This window comes from Battus philenor, unplaced genomic scaffold (assembly GCF_028537555.1).
Source record: "Battus philenor isolate CCGP_79_NKW_IND1 unplaced genomic scaffold, ilBatPhil1.0.hap1 SCAF_18, whole genome shotgun sequence".
Taxonomy (NCBI): domain Eukaryota; kingdom Metazoa; phylum Arthropoda; class Insecta; order Lepidoptera; family Papilionidae; genus Battus; species Battus philenor.
The window spans coordinates 10,685,575-10,707,321 of NW_027181680.1; the positions used below are offsets into that span (position 1 = coordinate 10,685,575).

At 33.7% G+C, this 21,747-nt stretch overlaps 1 pseudogene; it reads right to left on the reverse strand.

The window, feature by feature from the left end:
- Positions 1-9,747: 9,747 nt before the first annotated feature.
- On the reverse strand, positions 9,748-10,657 carry LOC137920476 (cathepsin B pseudogene; annotated as a pseudogene).
- Between the last annotated feature and the right edge of the window lie 11,090 nt (positions 10,658-21,747).

Genomic DNA, 21,747 nt, shown 5'->3' on the forward strand with positions numbered 1-21,747 from the left:
CTGCCATTTCAGAGATTAGCTGGAACAAACAGACAAACAAATTTTGATGTATGTATCGAATATTCATAACCATATAGTAAATGACTTTTATTTTAATATTACAAACAGATAATCTATTTTATTTATTTTATATAAATTATGAAATAATATAATATAATATAAATATAATATAAATACAGGCAAATGACCATCTGTTCTGCGGGTCTGCATTGTCATTTTGTATTATTTAATAACCTCGTTAAATTTAATACAAGATGATTTTACTGAAAAGATCACATAACGCGGGAGTTTTGAATGATTTGTTATACTGTACACAGTAGTTAGTAGTTATTTATAAGAAGATAGATAACGTATTGCAGATGCACCGATTTAGTGTTTTATTAAATGTCTGTACCATCGCAAACTCATCTAAGGTATATGATTTTATCGTTTTATAAAATGAGAATCTACGAAGTCCCAACTGTTTATAGCCGCCTACACTATCGGCTCTCCCCTGCAGGGGAAGTCGACAAAGCAGTGGTGAGTAATTACAGAAAAATGGGGAATAACTGGGTCAGTGTGGTTGTGTGCGTTTACGTGTGGGATTAAAACATGCAAGCGCACGCAACTGCGCGGACCGGGTAAATGCAACAAGGGCTGTGAGGACATATGCAACATTTTTGCATATAAGCATTAAAAGTATCCTTATAAGCTCAGTGGACAGAAAGCGTTATATTCACGAATATCCTATTCACCATTTGTTGTTTATTTACATTTTTTTTTCATTTAAGGAAATAGAAATATGATATTTTTATTTTCGTATTAATGGTGAATAATGCTGTAGTCATTGATATTTTTTTAAGTTCAGTTAAGTAAAAATGAATTACACGTGTAAACACTTTAAAAGAATAGTACAACATATCTAAAAAATAATGATTTTCGAAATAATAAACAATGCACGACATACGTGACTATATTATTAGAAAAAGCGTTTAAGAAATTCCTATTATTACATATTAAAATTAATTATTGTTTACCTTCTCTCCCAGCAGACTATGTACTGATAAAAGTAATTAGGCTGTCGCATTCAAAAAGAAAAAATAAATTTGTAAAAAAAAAAGGCTTTAGAGATGAAGGTTACACATCTTATGCTGTCAATCCTTTATTTCTCTAAAACTATGTTCATTGGAAATTTGTCACCGAAATAATGTTTAGGACATCTGAAAGGCTGACATTTCTTCTTTAAAAACGCTATTTAGGTAATTTCTTCCACTTATAAAGGATAATCTCTTAATGGTGTAAAAGGTTTTAATAGGTAAATGTTTAGCTCGTTTCCTGCATATGCAACGATCAATGCTGATATAGTAAGAAAAGGCATTTTCAAAATTCAGATTACTATGTACTAAAATTCATAATCGTTTACACCTGTTTTTGAAGTCTGCACTGCTAGAAGTATTTCTTTTCCGCGCATTGCTATAGAAAGGATTAATTAATGTAACATATTTCAGTGATCGCCTAATACAGGATAAATGTGTAAAAGCTTCAAGGATTTTGGCTGACTAATGACAGATACATTCACTCATTTTAAACTGCTGCTGCTATATTTAAATGTATGTATTGATATATATCTAAATAGTTCTTAGCATAATATTTACAATACAAAAATGTTTAACCATAAAAAGTTACATAGAAATAACATAAAGTTTACATATAGACTTAAAAGCATAGCAGATAAAAGCACTTGAAAGCTGAGATCATGCCGACGCATATGCGATCGCTTATTTACCGAGAAGCTGTTGAGAGTTGCTGGATACAGCGTAGCGAGGTTCTAGTACTATTAGAACAAAACCCTTGTGTTTTTAAACACAACCATACGTAATATACTGAAAGCTTCATGGAAGGTAAAATATTGAAAATAGCGACATCTATTGAGTAGAATAAGAATCACTTCGTGTGATAGTAAGTTGACGAAATCGGTAGGGATGTTCGTATACGTATTATTTCATATTTTTTTCCCCACTTATGATTATTTAACAATGAATACTTGTGTAATTCAAGAAAAAAAATGCAAAGAAGCCCAATTTGATTGAAACTAAAACTTGATCTCCTTTATAAAAACATTCTTTAACTTTCAGTAAAACAACAAGTATCCCAAATGCGTTCTGATCTGAAAAGAGTTTTCTTCGTCAACGTCTTTATTATAATTATTAGGAAATATCATGGTTAATTAAAGATAATAGGATTTAGAGTAATGCTAGAGAATTAAAGAATGAAAAAAGAGGAAAGATAAATCATATGACAAATGAAAGAAGAGTAAAGAAATGAAAAAGTATGTGAAAGTAATTATTAAATCTTTCTACGAGGACCTTCAGCTTGGGGTGTCACTCGACACTTGTTTCGAATTTCGAATCGAGTATGCCCACGGGCCGAAAGATTGCAATTATATTATTAATATCTGAACACTCAGTAGTTTATGTCAAAGTTATTATTAATTTAATCATATTAATCGTTCCACACCCGCATTGCAAAATAAACGTGAATATTTAAAGAAAAACCGTAACAAATATGTATCATGTGTCTTATTTGTATCGAATTGTTTTTGATATGGCTCAGGGAATTGACATTGGGCAAGTTTTTTGATATGGCTCAGGGAATTGACAATTGGCAGTGGGCGCGACATACAGCGCGCGTAACAAATGGGCGCTGGGACCTTAGGGTTCAAAGGTGTAGACCGCGTTGATAATAATATTATTAATAAAAACTACTAGTATAAAATGCAGTAAATTCTGAGAAGCTGCGATAAAAAGTACGTTTGTTACAAAGGATCCTGTATGTAAAAGTGTGTGTTAATAAGTGTACGTGTGTATGTACGAAACATATTGCAGCGCCGTTCAATTTCTGCAATTTCATCTGCGCGTCAGTATTGGCACATTCCGTTAAGTTGCGGTAACTCTGATAAATTCAGACATTTCGCACTTTGACTAGATACCTAATAACAATTATTTATATTATAGATATTGAAAAATTTAAAGTTATTGAATTTAAAAAATAAGTCTAAAACCAATATTTATTTATTGGTACGATGTATCTGATAATAAAAAATAAAATATAAAACAATAAAAAACCTAAGTGTATAACTCAATAAAATTGTTAAAAAGTATGAAAGCTTAAGAATAAAGAAATAAAAATAAGAAATGTTAAATTATAGAACATTGGGGGTAGGTGGAGGAAGCGAGGCGTAGTATAGAGGGAAAGTATGAAAAGGGATGAGAGATATGGTAAAAAAATTTTAGGTAAGTATGAAAGCCATTGAGAAGAATATAAGATAAGTATGAAAATTAATTAAAAATATATGAAAAAAATATAATGTAAATATAAACCCTGTCCACCCATGATTAGGGCTTGAATCACTAGCCCATAAGAGACCTCAAAAACGGGGTCATAAAATAAATGTAAAACTCACAAATAACACGATCAATTCAGTGATTTCTTCTTTTTATCTTATCGTTGAGACACGAGGAAGGTTTTTGTGGTAAAAAAAAATGGAAAAATCACACGAAAAATAACAAAAGCATCACTTATCCTTATATTGTTATTTCGTGTACAAATCACACAAGAGTTAATTAAAACATCTATGTCTAGCTGTCAAATATTGGACACCAATCAAAACCAAAAATATACGTATAGCAAAATAATTAGTTAAAAATGTCTACAATAAAGTAACACGAATGATATTTTGATCATAATCACGATTTCTAAAATATTACGGTTTAAGAAAACTGGTTTTGTATGTAACCATGTTGGAAAATCAAGTGCGATATAGATATTAAAAAAATATATAAGAATTAAGAAATGGTAAATTATTAAACAATTTATAAAAACAACATAACATGATTGTAGAACTATAGAGGGAAGGCGAAGGAAGTGAGGAGAAGTATGGAAAGGAAAAAAGATTTTGTGAAGTAAATTAGAGGAATGAATAAAAACATTTAGACGGACGAAAGATGAGTATGGGAATAAAAAGGTAAAAAAATATGTTAATATAGGCCCTGTCCACCCATGATAGGGGTTGAACGAGAGACCACAAAAACGGAGAAAAAGATATCGTAGATGAATTTTAGGACACTTAATCAATAAATAAAGTGATCACTCTGAAATACGTTATAATTTATTTTTTATATTTCACTGTCACAGATCAAAGAATTTTGCCTATATAAAATCTACCCCAGGCAGCTAGTAATTAAAAAACGATTTAATGTTACAATAAATAACATAATCGTATGGTAGGCGAGTGTTCTATGTGACAAACAGAAGTAGAGTTAAAGTAATATTACTTCTTATACAAAGCGATTGATTGTTAATAATTTTTCCACTCATTGTTAAGTTTAAAAAAAACATTCATTGTTTTACTATGTTATGTTGATAGCTTGCACTTTAAAAAAAAATAAAAAAACAATGTTCCTGTGTACGAAAAAAATCCTTATTATTTATTGATGATACGTGATTAACGGTTTATTAACTTTTACGATTAACGATTACGTGATAGATAAATGTGATACGTGATTAATTATTTTTAATTAGTAATTTAAAGTATGTACGAAATTCATACAGTGTTTGTAACACAGAACAGTGTAAACAATGCCTATAGCGTTCGCCCTTTCGCCGCCCTGTCATTGCGATGCAGAATGACGTCATTGAATCCAGAGATGGATTTGGACCATAATTCCTGAACACAAAACTTTTACTACGAACGAAATCGCAAACGTGACCACAAACCATTTCGTCGTACAACGCTGGGTTAGTACGTCGATGTGTAAACGTTACGTATGGCGACGCAGTAATATAGCATACACATTGTTTGTGTCGTATTTTGTTTGTTTGCGATTGGCAGGTGACGTTGTCATTTAGGGAGCTGATGGGCAGACATTAGGGCGTCTGCGTCGTTGTGGGCTGGACGCTTCCATTTGTTAAGGGCTCGGCGTAATTTTGTTAATGCGTTCAGATAACGGGTTGCACGAAAAAATGAACGCGGAAAATATGTCAATTGACAAAGCCAGCGAGGGTACAGGGCGAAACAGCAGACTTAATGTCACAAAAAAGACAAAAGAGAGCACACGACTTTTAATAAATGTTTAATCGCAAATACTTCAACTTTATGAGACGATAAACAAAAAAGTTGATGGCAATGGCATCATCGCGAAGCTAAATCTGATTCTAGTTTCTATCAAAGTGTCATTCTTGTGACATAAATATGTAAACATTTTGATAGAATGCAAACCGTAAATAGACCGGTGGAAATTAGCATCACTTTTAATAGCTTCCGATCAAGCAAGACTTCACTATTGAATCAGATTGCGATAGAAATGTTCAAAGTTATTTGCAACCACGCATTGTTACAGATTTTTATTGTTTATTGTAGTACTACTTTAAATTAAATAAATAAATATTTATTTGACTTACATAATTTAGACATGTCATGTTGAACCTAACATCTGTTTGGATTGACCTCAGAAGGTTTATACATATATATATATAAATCAATAATATGTTTGTGGGATCATCTTGGTTGACTATTGCATTGTGGTAATATAGTACGAAGAGGACGTTGCTCATCTTCAAAAACTTCGAAACTTGTTTGTAAACAGTATGAATCCTATATAATTAATGAACAAAGTGTTAATTATATCAGATTATGTCCAGGGAATCGGACCCGCGACCTACCGTCGAAGTCTAACCGCTGGGCTACCACAGCTCAATTTTACTCTCGGCTTCTGAATTTCATTGTGTTTATTATAAAAATTATAAAACTACTATAAAGATATTCAAAGCCGTTTATTTAGATTCTATGTATATGTTGCTTCTGGTCTGTAAAAGAACAATGGAAATAAGTCTTTGCACGTACTTTATATTAAATCGTTATCCCACATAAATGTAAGTAGTTTCATTGAAGAAAATGCAACACGTTCTCGTTGGAATAATATAAGAAATTTATACCGCAATAAAGTATCCAATGTAGAAGGTCGAAGTTGTACGTAATTTCTCTTTCATTTTCCGAGAAGTCTTTCATAAATTTTCCATCCCTTTGTAGTTGTAAAGATAAACCTTGAACTATTCTCGTCTAAATGGATATCTAAGATCGTGCTGGGACCTCGACCTTGGCATTGGCTTTCGCCTTGAATACAGTTTGCTCTCTTTGCGACTTCATATAATACTTTGTTTAAAACCTAATGACGGCAATTAAAACATTCACATTCCAGTTAATAGCTTTTAACAATAATAAATAAACGATTTGTTACTTCATCTATTTACTTAAATCAATGTTAAAATTTGCTACTTTTTACGTTTTGTATATATTTTTACATGAGTCATCTAGCACTAAACTTGATTAATTTCAGGCAGTTATATTTATTTTTCTACTCAGTAATCCTCGATAAATATTTTTAATTAGAAATTAATTGTTTTTAACCGAGGATTTTCGACGGTGATACTTTTACTAAATCGAATTTAGACGTCCTCATTGATATTTAATGGAATCAGGCGTTACTTCGCGGAAGTCCATCCTAAGTAAGAAAAGGACCAATATTTAGCCACTTCCGCACGTGCAGTGGTAGTCGTGCGATGAAATGCACCGCCCGCCAGCCCGCTGATAAATGCGTGGCTAAATATTGGTCCTTTTCTTACGTCCTCATTGATGCCAATAAAAGTTTATTTTGTGAAAAAAAGTTTATGTATAACATAGTTATATCTCATTTACCGTGCTTCTAAATATATATCTATAACTATTCTCCAATTATAAACTAAAATAAAATATATATTTAAAGTCACACATGTTTTAGTGCAGAAGGGGAAAAAATCTAGAGAAAGCAGATGTAATCTGAGAATAGAACAAGTTCTTGCTTCTATAGACACTAGCATGTTGCACTCTTCTCAAGGCTATATAACAATAGTAAATGATTTGCGGGGAACTGTGTCATCACCATCATTTCAGCGGAACAAGGTTTACTGCTTAGGTCTCCTTCAGAGATATCCAATAGGAGAAGTCGACGGCCCACATTTAACGTCTTCCGGCTACCTTTAAAAGATCGTCTCTCTAACTTGTAGCCGGTTCTTGGTTTCCAATTATGGAGAGGAGACCGTAGGGTCACAGTGGCCACTTGTTCTGCGAGCATTAAAACCTGCCCACTTTTATTACTTTAGGTGACCATTCCGTAGGGCTACATAGGTATTACTCGTTAAATGGGATCTGATCATTTCTGATTCGATTCCGTAGATAAATACTAAGCAAGTACTGATTTAAGCCGAGGGATGTCAGAGAGAAGTTCAATTTGGTACTAGTTTCTATCAAATTTACCTACTTTGGTATTCTCCTTTTGACGTTCAGTACAATGATCGCTTCACTAGAAGAATAGAAGAATGTGACTTTTAAAGACAGAGAATAGAGAAGAATATGCAGTTATTGGAAAGAGTCATCTTATTTTGTAGGATCCCTCTGAAAAGTAGAAAGAGTACCATCATTATTTTTAAAGCAGCTATTTTTATGAACCTTAAACATTGATTTGTTATATTGTGTATTCAATATAAAATTACTTTTGTTAATATTAAATTCGATAATATGTGTTAAATTATAGTATCCTTAATAAACCTGCTAAATGTTGTACGTGTCTATGCTACTAACAAATAATTCAACTTTTAAATTATAACTAATAACGATAACGATAACGAACTAATGGAGTCAGAGTTTTGAGGGAGTCAAATGAAGGTCCGATGGTCAGCAGAGTCGAAGAAGACAAGAGAGACAGACAGAGAGAAGTATGCCATTAATATGTTTGTATGTATTGTATCTTATATATACTTTTATGTATTTAATATTTATATACACATGTTCCAAATTATAACAGCATTTGATTTAACTAAAAGATTGCAAAATAGCAATAGCTTCGAATTTTGTAGATATAAAAACAGTTTTTAAAAATTAGAAAATAAGTAACAAAGAGAATATTGTAGACGTGTTAGGAGCAAACCTTCGTTTGGTCCTTGACATTCAAGCAAGGCTAAGTCAACTCTAACAAAGAGCTGCAGATACCGCGTGTACATTTTAATTTAATGTGTTCAGAACTACGAACAAGGGAGAATTTTCTGGAGCGGAAACTTTTATTCCTCTTGTAAATAAACATTGAAAATTAACTCTGTACCCTTATCCTTTGTTATAGTTTCTAATATAAGTGACAGTTGTAGCCTTGACTTTCTGAGAATACGAGATAATGTTAAACAGTCATTTAATTTGTGGGATGGGTTTAGGTTTTATTTTTCTTTTGTATATTATAAACAGATGGATTAGGGGATCTTGTAGAAATTTGAAAGTAACTTAACCTCTACAAGGAAAGTAATTGGTACTGTTGGAATGTAAGCTTTAATTATAAGTAGACATGATGTTTGGTATCTTCATGACCGAACAGGTCTTAATCCAACACAAAGGCGCATAGTGGACTGACGTATGAAACTTGTCTTTCGAATTTTTAGTCTAGATGTATTTATACGATTTTTTATCGCTTAGGATCTGAGGCGGTGTTCACATAAACCTATCCTGGCAATCAAACCAAGGATCTGTGATCTTGAATATTCTTAGTATTGACTTTGATATTAGTAGAGCATGTATGGTAGCCCCAATACCAGTAAATCAAATTTTTGCATAAAGCGACCACAGTATTATGATATTTAAGAGTGAAAAAGAGTTATGAGGTGTTGAATTTCTGGACAATGGAGAAGTTTCGTGATTTGGAAGAATCGTACGTTATTTAAAATAAAGACGACGCTATGGAAATTTATTGTCTAGGGTTAAGTGAATGACATAAAATTCAGAGGTTGCTTCAATCGATGGATCAAAAGAAAGCTTTCATAAAATCGCTGATAAATCTGAGCCGGCGGTGTGACTTGATGAGGAATAAATAGTGGACGATTGTGAAAATGTTCGTGTAATGAACTTCATACTTAAAACTCTTCCAAAAGAATACGTCTAAGAAGAATTGGAAGATGATGATGCACTTGATAAATTGAATTATATTTTTGATCAAATAGTAGGTAGGAGGTAGAAATTAAACTGGGTAGGTATGTCCAACTTTCGGTTAATGGTTATTAGACAAGGAAGCGTTTAAGAAACTACAAAACATCTTCTTGTCCAACATTTTTCAGTACATATTAACGAAGGTGTACAAACATTGGTCTTTACCAATGATAATTTGCGAGTATCAAAAACTGGTTTTTCACTTAGGGCCACTGGCAAGCTCACAATCGCCTATCAAGCCATGGATGTGCACAGCATATCTCTACGAAATAGTATCAAGAATACGTAAACGATGAAACAATATTACTAATATAGCTTAGCGGTTTCTTAAGTTGAAGTGGCAATAACTAGGTCACAGAGTATAGAGAGCAGATCGCTTGGTTCTTAAGGTTTTACTACGTTGGACGTTGACCCACTAGAAGAAAATATAACCTTTATAAGATGGTCACAAGACGCTCGATGCGGGAAGCTTCTAAATGGAGTTATTGTAAATCTGTAAACAAGGCTTTTGTCTAGTAGTGAACGTCTTACGGCTTGATGAAATGAGGGCAATGTTGACAAAACATATTTAGAATAGAAATAACAAAATTCTACATATTTTTTATTGCACATGGTGAGCAAAATTTCTATTTGTGTGTATATATGTATTCACATATTTACTCAATAGATGTTGTTCAAGGTAAAATTTCAGGATCAATAAAGTAACTTCAGCCACCTCTGGGCATAGCTGATACTAACTGGTTTTCCATATTTAGTTCACTTTGGAAGCGCTTGATTTTGTATAATCCATTTTCGCCTTTCTCCATGCCCCAACTGTTCGCTATGAGCCAATACTTTACACCCGCTTCCTCCCCGTATCCGATGACGCGAACGCTGTGCAGACCTTTGCGATATCCGTACGTGTGTACGTAGACGCCGCTGGTGTAGTCCTCGATGTCGCTGTACACGGTTAAAGTTGCTTCTAGAGGTCCGTTTGTGTAGTTCTGCTTTTATTTGTTCCTCATCAGCTGGCACTGTATATATCCTGCCGCCGTAGTTCTTGTCTTGATTGTAGTCCTTACCGTTTACGCATTGTTTGGGGCAGTACTGATTCCTTAAAAGAGCGTTGCTATCGTAGGGTAGGCATTCGTAGCTAACAAGACCGTTATCGATCCAGAATTCGAATGCTAGTTGTGGGTAGCCGCCGCTGCAGATTCTTCTAGAGCACTTGGTACAGCAGCTAAGGTCTTGCTCGGAGAGGTCGATATTGATGTTCGTGTGTATACAGGTCCGGTCGCTTGCCGTGGTCGCTGCACCAAACATCCAGCAAGATCCGCAAGTTTGCTGATTGTATATCTTGCTGATGGAAGTACAATGGGGCCATTTTTGTCTCGCGTCGAACGAAGCGGGGGCATTGATTGCTTTGACGTCGTGATATATTTTCGGATATGAGGTGTTATGATTGATAAAGCTGCAGTGTTTATGATCGACGAGCCCTTCGACTCCTACCTTGTAGGGTACATTCAGGCTGTTGAAATATTCCACGAAATCCTCACGAGGCATTGTCTGGTATTTCAAATGAATTTCATGGTCAAATGCCAAAGTCGCGGTTACAAGAGACATAAGTAGGAACATCATCTTGTTAGTGATCTTTAGCCAAACTTATGATGAGTGTGAATTTAGCTTGCTGTACGCCATTTATAAAACTTATTATTATTTCAGTTATTTATTTAATTTTATCGAAAAAAAATCATGAAATATTAAAGTTTTGATTTATAGGATTTCTGGCGCATTACATCAGTGATAGAAAAAAATATTATGAATACCATATCAATATGAACAATTTCAGTAATTTAAAATAATGTCTGTAATTATTCATTATTTATTGTTATTTTATCGATAGTAAAAACATATCTCTATCGACGAGCATAGTTGTGATTTTACTATCTCTAGGTAATAAAATATTTAAGTACTCGTAAATAATCGATGGATATTATTATAGAAAGACAATGTATTTTTTTTTTGAGAAAACACTTACAATTTTTTTTAATCCAAACCACAATAAAATTAAACTCCTGTCCCATGCTGTCAATCATTTGTCGTAAAACGAAATGAAAGGCGTGTTAAGATGAAACAAAAACAATCAAATGATTTAAAAGTAGTACATAGAAAAAGCCTTGCCCGTCATCATCATTATTTCGGTAGTAGATTGTCTATTGCTCGTTATTGGCTAATTTATTTCCAATAAGACCAGTAGGAAGCGGCCTCCACAAAGTCCTTTGTCCATCAAATGAGTGGACGCCCTAGGATGCACCTGCGGTTCCGTGATCTCAACTCCAAAATCTTAAGACCTCTGGGACTCTTCGTTCTGAGTGCTATATGTTCGGCCCACTGTCATTTCAACTTGCCAAACCATTAGCTACTTTACCTACACATTTATATTAATGAGAATTTTCCTTTTGTAATTAAAATACCCTCCTTTGCAAAAAATACTTGTAAACAGAATTATTTAACGAATGCAAATAAAAGTACAAAAATATATATATTTAAGTAGCCCAGCGATAGAGGACTGAGATTTGCGATTATAGGTCGTGTGTTCGATTCCCGGGACATTATATAATTCATAATTTGTGTATTAATTATATAGGATTGCCTCTGCTCACAAACAAGATTTCAGAGTTTGGGTAGCAGCGTATTCTTTGTACCATAATACCACACAGCGATTGCCAACACGCCCACCAAGCGCGGCGATTTTGGTTTACTCTCCCATAGATATCTTTGGGAGGAGGTATATGCCTTACACGGGCACCTAAATACTAAAATCACGATATATTTGTGAAAATTAAAAACCTTTATAGTCATAATACATTAGTAAATAACATAAACTTAACTATTGCACTAATGGCGAACGTAATTGTCCTAAAGCGACGCTTATAATTGTTAGTATGACAATTGAAAGTCGAAATAAATACAAACCAAGCCAAGGAATATGGTTTATCTGATTATTAATTGAGTCCAGACCACGTGATCTACAATAAAAATCTTTGTGATACAAAGTAGTTTGTTTTATTATCTTTGTGTTTCTTTTTGGATATATATTGTTGCCATACTATGGTTGTTTAGAAAAAATTGTCTCGTGTGTTAAGACCGCCAATTGTACTTTTTTCCGTATTATGAAACTATGTTTATATTAAACCTATTCCCAGCTGTGGACGATCTATGACTGAATTAATGAAGATGATGAATTTAAATGAAAATGTGCACATTGTACGGTTGTATGTCATTATTTTTGTGTGTTTGTTTTAATGTCGTTAATGAGTCTTAATAATCAAATATTAAGCAAGTAAGATCAAGGAAATAACTTTACTCAAAATTTCCATAGTGCGACTTGTAAAAAGAAGGTAGAAAACATACCAAGAAACATACACGCTCGCAACCCTCACGGGAATTTTATAGTGCAACGTTCTTTTGCCAACCCCATCAGTACCTGCGTCGAGAGTGCTTTGAATAATTGAAAGAACCCCGGAGCAGAGGGTGGCTGTGCCTTCATATAGGTCAGTAGCGTCATGTAGGGTTTTACGGAGGGCTCCGAGAGGGCTAGGGCGTTAAAGATGTAACACCTAGGTAGTTGATGTGGGCACTTTTGTATCGCCGCTGTACCTTATTTGTCTACGTACTTCAATAAGCCGGCGCAAAGCTGGTGCGCGGTAAAACTTTTAATTAAATTGCAAAAGACTAACCTACCCTTCCATAGCAAAAAAAAATCAAGGAAAAATTTATACAGTTTTTTTTTCCGGTATTTACATAAAGTATGTACGCTTTGAGTGATTTGATTTTTTTAATTCGCTTCTGTAAAAAAATGTAGCGTTAGTTAAATTGGTATTTTAATTTCCTCATTAGGGTGGTAGTAATTTTGTTTTTCAGGAAGTCGCTCAAGTAGCGTAAGTGTGGTGCTACCACATATATTTCTACATGCATTTCTATAAAAACTCATTTATAACAAAGACTTCGATGCAGAAGCGTCAGTTATGTTAATAGATAGATCCTCGCACCCAACTCCAAATACGTAATAAATGTTTGCCCCGTGGAGGGGTGAAACACGTGTTGAGTAATTTGGTGGTGGCGTTTGTGTGATTCGCAATGTTTGCCGCATACGCATTTATCAGCGGGCTGGCGGGCGGTGCATTTCATTGCACGACTACCACTGCATGTGCGGAAGTGGCTAAATATTGGTCCTTTTCTTACTTCGTATCTAAGTCTCCAATAAGCCACGAAGACGGCTAAACTCGGAATTGATTTACGAGATTGAATCGTGAATAAAGAGATAAGAAGACGAACAAAATTAATAGAAGAAAAAATAGAGTGGGTCGTCATGACAAAGTGGTTGGCAATACAATGTATATTATATTAACTATATCATGACGATAGTTTCAGCCGCGCAGCGTCCACTACTAGAAGGGGTAAGGCCCCTTCTAGTAGATACTTATTCTCGGTTGAAGTTGTTGCTTTCAGCCTGGGGGCTTTCACAGCTTCATCGGAGCTGAGTTCACGGAGCGGAAGGGTCCGTGAACTTAAAAGGTTAATAATAAAAAAACTGGACAGGCGCGTTCTAGCTGCATGAAATCGTTCACATGTAATAAAGCGCTCTTACCGAGTAGAGATGTGTAGTATTGATGTTGTGTATGCGGCTTGGAATAGTAGCGTGGACTATAGGTGAGCCAAGGAGGGATACGGATCCAACCTTAGTTCGCTCACGATGTTCGCGGTTAGGGAGCGGGCTGCCCCTTAAAAACGGGTGCTGTATGTGTTCTGTGTGTTCTGTTGTGTATAACGCAATATCCAGTACCGGTTCGTTTTAAGTCTTATATAGTCCATTTACTGTCAGTTCAACTTGCCGTCTGCAGATCTCCATTCGATGTGAAAATAAAGAGTACTTAAATAGATAAACGAATTAAAATTAAAAACATTTCATTATTTTAAGCGACGCATAATCAAGTATCCCCGGGGTATTATGCAAATTGAGTAAAAAAAAAGAAGAAAGAGACAATATTTATATCCCTCATGTGCCATTGAACATACAAAACGTGGCCTCAAATGAATGCAAATTTACTTTGCAAAAACACAAATTTGCATAAATGAGTTTTTCTAAACGGTTAAACGTGTATTAAAATCCATTAAGGCGGTTGTAAATAATGTTGTATTTAGCGGAATCTTTATCGCTTTTGTTTTTATAATTAAAAATATTTTGGACGTAATATTTCATGTCATGGTCAATTTAAAATTATTTCACAAAAATATAATACCTTAGTTTTGGTATAGTTTTCACATTACAATACATCATAATTTCATGTAGATGTCCATAGCTGGGCATAAACATCCCACGAAGATTTCTAATGAGACTGGCTGAAAGTGGCCTGATGTGCGTTTTCCAACGAACAATGTAAAACAATATAACAAAAAGTATATATTATATAATAGATATTCAAACCTACCTCCGTAATTTAAAGAAACCTGTAGTTTCTTGGTTATGAAAACGTTAAGCAAAAAGAAAATTTTGTAATATGTAAAAGTACAAATAATAAAAAAATTAAGAAGTGCGAACGTATTTAGCTGTGCTATTAGCCAATTGTTCTTTTAAATAGTTAGGTATTTTCATACGTGAGTTTTTATAGCTATTTTGGTAATAAATTCATAGCATTCTATTATTTTGATAACGAAACTGTTATATAGCTGTATCAAGATAATATCTGTTTAGATGTTAAATGGATACTTATACCTACATATATAGTCTATATTTTCTACCATTGTCTTATTCGTTTAGGCAATTTAAAAAGTATTGAATTATTGAAATTTAAACTTTGGAGAAGGAATATGCCTTGTATTGGGCGTCTATCGGCTGAAAAGAAAATGAAAAAGAATTTGCATTTTACAACTCTTAAACTTACAATATTGGAGAACCCTGGGTGCAGGAATTAAGCCATTCCAACTACAAATCCGGGGAGGCCTATATCCAACAGTGGACATTCGCATGGCTGAAAGATGACGTTTATTTTTATGTATAACTAATCATTATATTACATCATAAAGGATAAATTATGTGTCACTTACAAAAAAATTATTACGTAGATTTCATAGCGTATATGTAGGGATGTGGAAGCTTAAATCATATATAAATACACACACATGTATATATTTACATATATATTATATATATATATAATATATATACGTATGTATATATATAAATAATTAAACGTTTATAATTACATGCAAAATAATATATAATTATATATATTTTACATACATTTAATGTATGTATTTTCATGTCTATTTACATTTACATGTAAAAATCTTTTCTCAAGTCTTTCTTAAAAAACCTTGACTGAATCAATGACTTCTTTCCACCTTATCATCTACATTTCTCAGAGCAGTTGTAATAAAGGGTTCAGATATTCACTTGCCTTGATTAGAACATATATGTATACTACATTTACATTATTAGCTTTATGTGACGTCAAAAAAAAAAATAGAACAGATACATTAAAGTACAAATTAAGTTCCTTAGCACGAGGAAGGTTATATCACAATCAATTAATCGGAGTGGAAGCAGTAAAATCATTGTTAAGCCTATTAGTAATCCAGACAACGTTTCGGAGGAGTGTGATTTAAGTTACAAACGTTAGCGATTTTTAATTAAGAATAAAATTATTCATAGCTTATTTTAAACTTTATTTCAAGTTTATTTAATATGTTTATTTGAATTTTTTATCTTTTCACACTGTGTCTGCATTAACTAAACTTTTTTGAATTATGGAAATAAATTTATAATTTTCTTTCACATATTGGGAAAAGTAATATATTTTTAAAATCGTGCATAATGGATAGGATTTTTAAAATATATTGTATATAACCCTGATAAAGAATACTGTGGAATATTTACGGTTAAAGAAATGGTTTGTGACATTTATTTCAAGACTTTTAGATAATAAAATAGTCTTCGTTTTTAATTGTGTTTCGGTTTATGGGTTTCGGTATATGTAATATAATTAAAACAGGTGGTGCTTTGGACAAGTGAAGGTTTGTAATCCAGTTAATGAATGCACAGAAGGAGCTTTCTTCATATAAGGCCAACGAAATCGAGACAATTTTTTTTTAAAAAGGTAGGGAGTATTTTTTTTTGACAAAAAAAGTTTTTTTTTTCTCTCCCGGGCAAGTACAAAGTTTGACAAATAAATTTAATGTTTTTATTTATAGTAGTATATTTAATGTATTTATTATAAGTGTACGAAAATAAGTTAAATTTTCGTTTGTATATAAGTATGAAAAATAATATAATAAATATATGTTCGTTTGTATGTCCACGTCGACTGCTTGCTATTATTCCTTCTTCTATTTTTGTATTATAGTTGTCAAAAATAATAAATTAAAAATATTTCGATTTATTTTCTTTGTTCCGCGTAAAAAATAGGTTGAAACAAAATTTAAATAAAAGAAAAATAAAATTTGCAATTATCTTCTCGTAAAGTGAATTATTTCATTACATTGTATACGTTAAGTATTCGAAGATTCATGACAGTTTTTCAGTATTTTTTGGTAATAAATTAAATGAATTATTTTTACAAGACGATGTCTTGTCAGGCTACTAAAAATATTATATATGGTACAAAACTCGAACGTATCTAGCTAATGACTTGAACCACACACTGTTATCGCAACATTGACGTCTATTTATCAACGTCTTGTCTCGGGTTTCCGACCATCAGATTACGGCGTGACATTCTCATTTTGCCTCCCCGCCCTTCTTCTAGATTTACTCGCAGCCCGACTTTTGACTCGGGCGCTTTATTAATCTATCGCATCATTAATTAACATCACAACGGCTTATCCATTAGCATTCTGATATCTTTAAATGAAACAACTTTCTTAAATACATGAATAAATTGTTAGTTATTCTTCGAGAATTTTAATTACAGTAATTTTTATTCACTTTACCATCACCAGAGAATACAAGAAAATATACATACTCGTAAGTGGAAATAATTACAATAGTAGTGTCGGTAAAGATAGACAGATGAAGAAAGGGTGTTAAAAGAAGAAGCTGAGTATTTTTTTCCCCTCTCGTACCCCTATCTTAGGTGGGACAGGGTCTTTATTGGCAATTTAATTTTTTTCACATAATTTTTTATTTTCATTCTCTACTTTCATTCTTCACATAATTTTTTATTCTATTCTTTTATGCCACAATTCTGCTTTCTTTCACTTTTGCTCTGTGTCCTTTCATTCCTCCCTCATTACTTGTTACATTTTATCTTTTTTCTTTCATTTACATTTTTATCACACTTTATATCACATTTGAGTTACAACATATCACCTTTTTTCTTATTGTCTATTTAAATTTTTATTTTTTTGTATAACTTTTTTAATTATTTTCTTGCAGCATGAGAGGAATTCTTCCCTAGTTTCCTTTCCGCCTATCAGGGAGGCTATTGTCTCCTCCCTGATTTTAACGCCAGACCGGCATTCGAATTCGAGCCGGAGTCCCCCGAATGCGGGACACTGGGCCACAAGGTGGATCACGGTCTGGTCCATGCCCGGTTCACAGAAGCACGAGGGGTCCTCCTTGAGTTTGAACCTGTGGAGGTACTCAGAGAACCCCCCGTGCCCCGTGAAAAGCTGGGCCAAGTCCGCGTCCACCTCGATACTGCGGAGCACGCGGTAGGCTGAAATGGCGTCCGGGAAAAATGTCCTCGTTACTGAAGCCGTCGTTCCTTTCATATACCTCCTGTTCCATTTGTCGAGCGACTCCAATCTCAGTTGTTGCTTGACGAATGAAATGGGTCATCTCTCATAATCTTACATCCTTCCCTTTTTCTCTCACTTTCATAACATTTTATTTCACTCTGAACGCTAAAGGATGGAGGGTCTCTGAGAAGCTGAGTATGGAACGACCTCCTCCATTATAGATCAACGACTTTAGAGCAGCCGAAAGCAAATGGATGAAGAACAAAGTGGACAGCATATGGCGGATGTCCACTGCTGAACTAAGGCTTTTAGCGTCGATCTAAGATAGCAATAATAACTATAATACATAACAAAAACTAAGCGCATGGAAATATAAAAGAAAATATTTACGTAGTCGATATAACATAAACTTTATGTTAACCATAAAAATACTATCATAGAACATGATATTCGCAGGTGCAACGTGGAAGGTTCTCGAAATGCTAATAATTCCGAACACCTGGTTTAATGCAATCCGCATGCAGCTGGGCAAATTAGGGAAATGAGGAGAGGATTGTGAAAGAAAAATCCGTATTACTTTAAACATTGTGGAAGTAATGAAATTTTAGATTGGCAACTGTGGAGTCAAATGAAAACTTTCATCGAAGCAATTTTCTTTGATTGTTCAGGATATAGTATTCCGGGAAATTCTAACACTGTGAATAGACATTCAACACTTGGTATTGGCGTGGTATTTGTCTACAAAATTGAATCAGGAGCGAGGAGATTCGTAAAAGAATAAAAGTAATGGACATAGTCCAACGGATAGGCGCGCAAAAGTGGTGGATGTGAAGGCCGTTAGTTTTGAAGTGGAGACTTGGCGAATAAAAACAGCAAGGGCGTTCACTTACGGCGGCATGACGAACTTGCTAAAGACGTCGGGAGATAGTGGATACAGACTGTTTTCAATCAGTCACTACTAGGAAGCGTATGTCCAGCTGTGGAAATACTTCGGTTAAAATGATGATGTTCATCCAATGTTTATATTTTATTTATCCTTTATAGACGAAGCAATCGACCTATGTCTCGCCTGATGCTAAGCAATTATGGCGTACGATGACACGCTTTCCTAAAAAAAACCTATTCATTCGTCTTGAAGACTCCTTAGTAAAATTTGTATGCCAACAATGACTCCTGTAAGTTGTTGTTGTTGCATTTCTTGGTTGCGTGCCTTATAAAAGTATTAGCAAAACGCTTAGTGCGGGTGGAAGGAATTTCAACTGTGTACAGATGTCTTGAATGTGTATGTCTTGTTGTCCGATAGAAGAAAGGAGATGTGGGAATTATCTGGTGTAATTTCGGCGCACATACTCCAGAATCTGTAGAATACAGTTACACTGGCAAGTTTTCGCCGATGCTCCAAGCTTTAGTTTAGTGCTCTCCAAAGTACCATGACCAATCAGTGCCTTGGCTCGTCTCTTTATTAATTATTACGAATAATATAAAACATTACAAAAATATATACATTAATAACAATAATGTCTACAGAAATAAAAAAAAAAAACTATAATATTCTGTACATGGTATGTACATGTAAGTCAGTTTAGCAAATTGAACATTGTCAATCATTCGACAAAACTTTGATTTTTAAAAGTATAAACTTTCATAACGATTACCAGTAATGGCTTCGAAATAAAGTCGTAAGCTTGTACGAACAGTTCTAATGGCCGTCATATTGCGAGATCAATTGCATCGGCAAGTTTTATTATCCATTCTGTTCCAAAGGGTTTATTTGAAAAGTGCATTGCTATGTTCCGCGAATGGTTTGAGAATAGTAAAACTGCTATAAATAATAAATGTTTTACGGGACCGTAACGCTGGAGGCTAAAATTGCTTGAGATTTGCTTAGAACGATAGCATATCTGAATTCCGAATGAAATATTCAAAATTTTCGACGACTGAAAATCATAATATCTTTGACAGTACAGAATATATATACAGGATGTTACGTAGAAAAGTGTAAAAATTCTGCTGGTGTATAAAGTTAGTCTATACAATTATTTTTAATATGGGCACCAAGGTCTGATATGTTTTACTTTTTTAATTATGGTGAAAAAACCGGTTTCCAGTGAAATTGTTCTTTTGGAGTTATTTGTTAAGTAAAAAACACAATACAGATTATAAATATATACCTTTTTATTATTTTTAAAATAAGCATCAATAAAGTGCATCTAACTTTGTAAGATTTAATAATAAAGTGAATTTATAAATAATATCATAAGCCGAGAGTAAATATATAATCTATATTAAAATAATCGTTAATATATAAGAAAATAATTTACTACGCATGGATCATTGAAACTGACAAAAATAGCATTTGTTTATGAATTATTAACTGCCTCTTTTGCAATTTTTCGGATTTCTGGTATTTTTATACTAAGGTAATCACATAAATACCATGATATGGCAAGTACGCCTTCTATACAATACATAGCTTATAATGGTAAAGTTCATTCATGATAAATTCTTTTTTTTTGATATATTAATTGTTATCGGAACAATGAAGAGAAAGCCATGCTCGGGATTTCTATCTCGAATATAGATCGAATGAAGAATTAGTAGATCCGTAGATGAACGAAAGTATTGACTTGGCCCAGCGAAATAGCTATGGGCAGGTCAGGTGTAGAACAGGTGGCCGTTGGGACCTTATGGTTCTATAGTGGAGACTACGGAACGGCAAGCTCAGTACAAGTTAAAAGATGTCCTGAAAGCAAACCTCTTCTTACCGGTCTTCTTAAAACTAGACTATATCTTTGTTAATACACGATATACAGACTTAATGTCAAAAACGCACACATGTACACAGATACCTTTCCGTTCGGAACAACTGCGAAATATTTATGTGTGTGTAAATTTATTATAAGTACAGTTGTTTTTTGGTGTGTCTGTTATGGGCAATATTTTGATTATTAACAATAATGAGCTAAATATGCGTTTACACGACGGTATAATGTCTTAGTCTACGTTGATAGTTTGCACAGTGAGGACGTGTTATTTTTCTCTTAGTTTTATTGTTTATTTAAATCTATATTATTGTTGTAGTAATAACAAAATGGGTTGTAAATTGTCTTTGCATAGATTAAACAGAAGACCTGTGTTATTTGTCACCGGCGATCGCGCGAATGCGTAGTGATAAATTACACGCATGCGTTTTATGGGCGTGAATGAAGATGTCACTTTTTCGTTTTAACTATCGACGTCGCTAATGTCGGTAAATTACAACCCTGGCTGGAAACCGGAGCAGATGCAACGAACTACCAATCAATATCGTATTAGACGGGAAATTCGAAATTAATGAAACGCCTTTCTGACTGACTTGTTATTCGATTTTTAAATTTATTGTAACTTTATTATTGTACACATATTTATTACTTCTGACTTTATTTGTTGTTCTATATTTAACTTCACGTCTAATTATAATGGTATTTAAATCAAATTAAAGATAATCAATGAATGAGAAGTAACTGACATTTTCTGATTCCGGTTTTATGATAGGACAGAGCTAAGAGGGCGTTTAGTCTAATATCCCTTTTAAGATAGCAAAGCTCAAAGCTTTTTTGGAGATCCTTGGCTCGAGCTCCTGCGTACTACAATATCACCGGATTAGTCTTCCATGTTCTTAGATCACTTATGTTATTGTTACTGTCCTGATGTAAGCAGAATGTAGGATGGCATGGAAACAGCACGTCATCAATTACATCCAGGTGTTTCGAAATGAATATGTATTTCTGTAAAGAAGAAATTATTGAAAAGAAGCACTGTTAAATTTACCTAAATGTACCACAATGGTTGTGGTACGACGAGTTTAACCAAGTATATAAAGATGCATATATATAAGTAAGTGTATATATATAAGTATATAAAGATGACCTTACTAAGTTCCCGTGAAGATGGTGGATGCGAGCTGGTAACAACCGGTCTTATCGAAGATCAATAGGAGAAGTCTT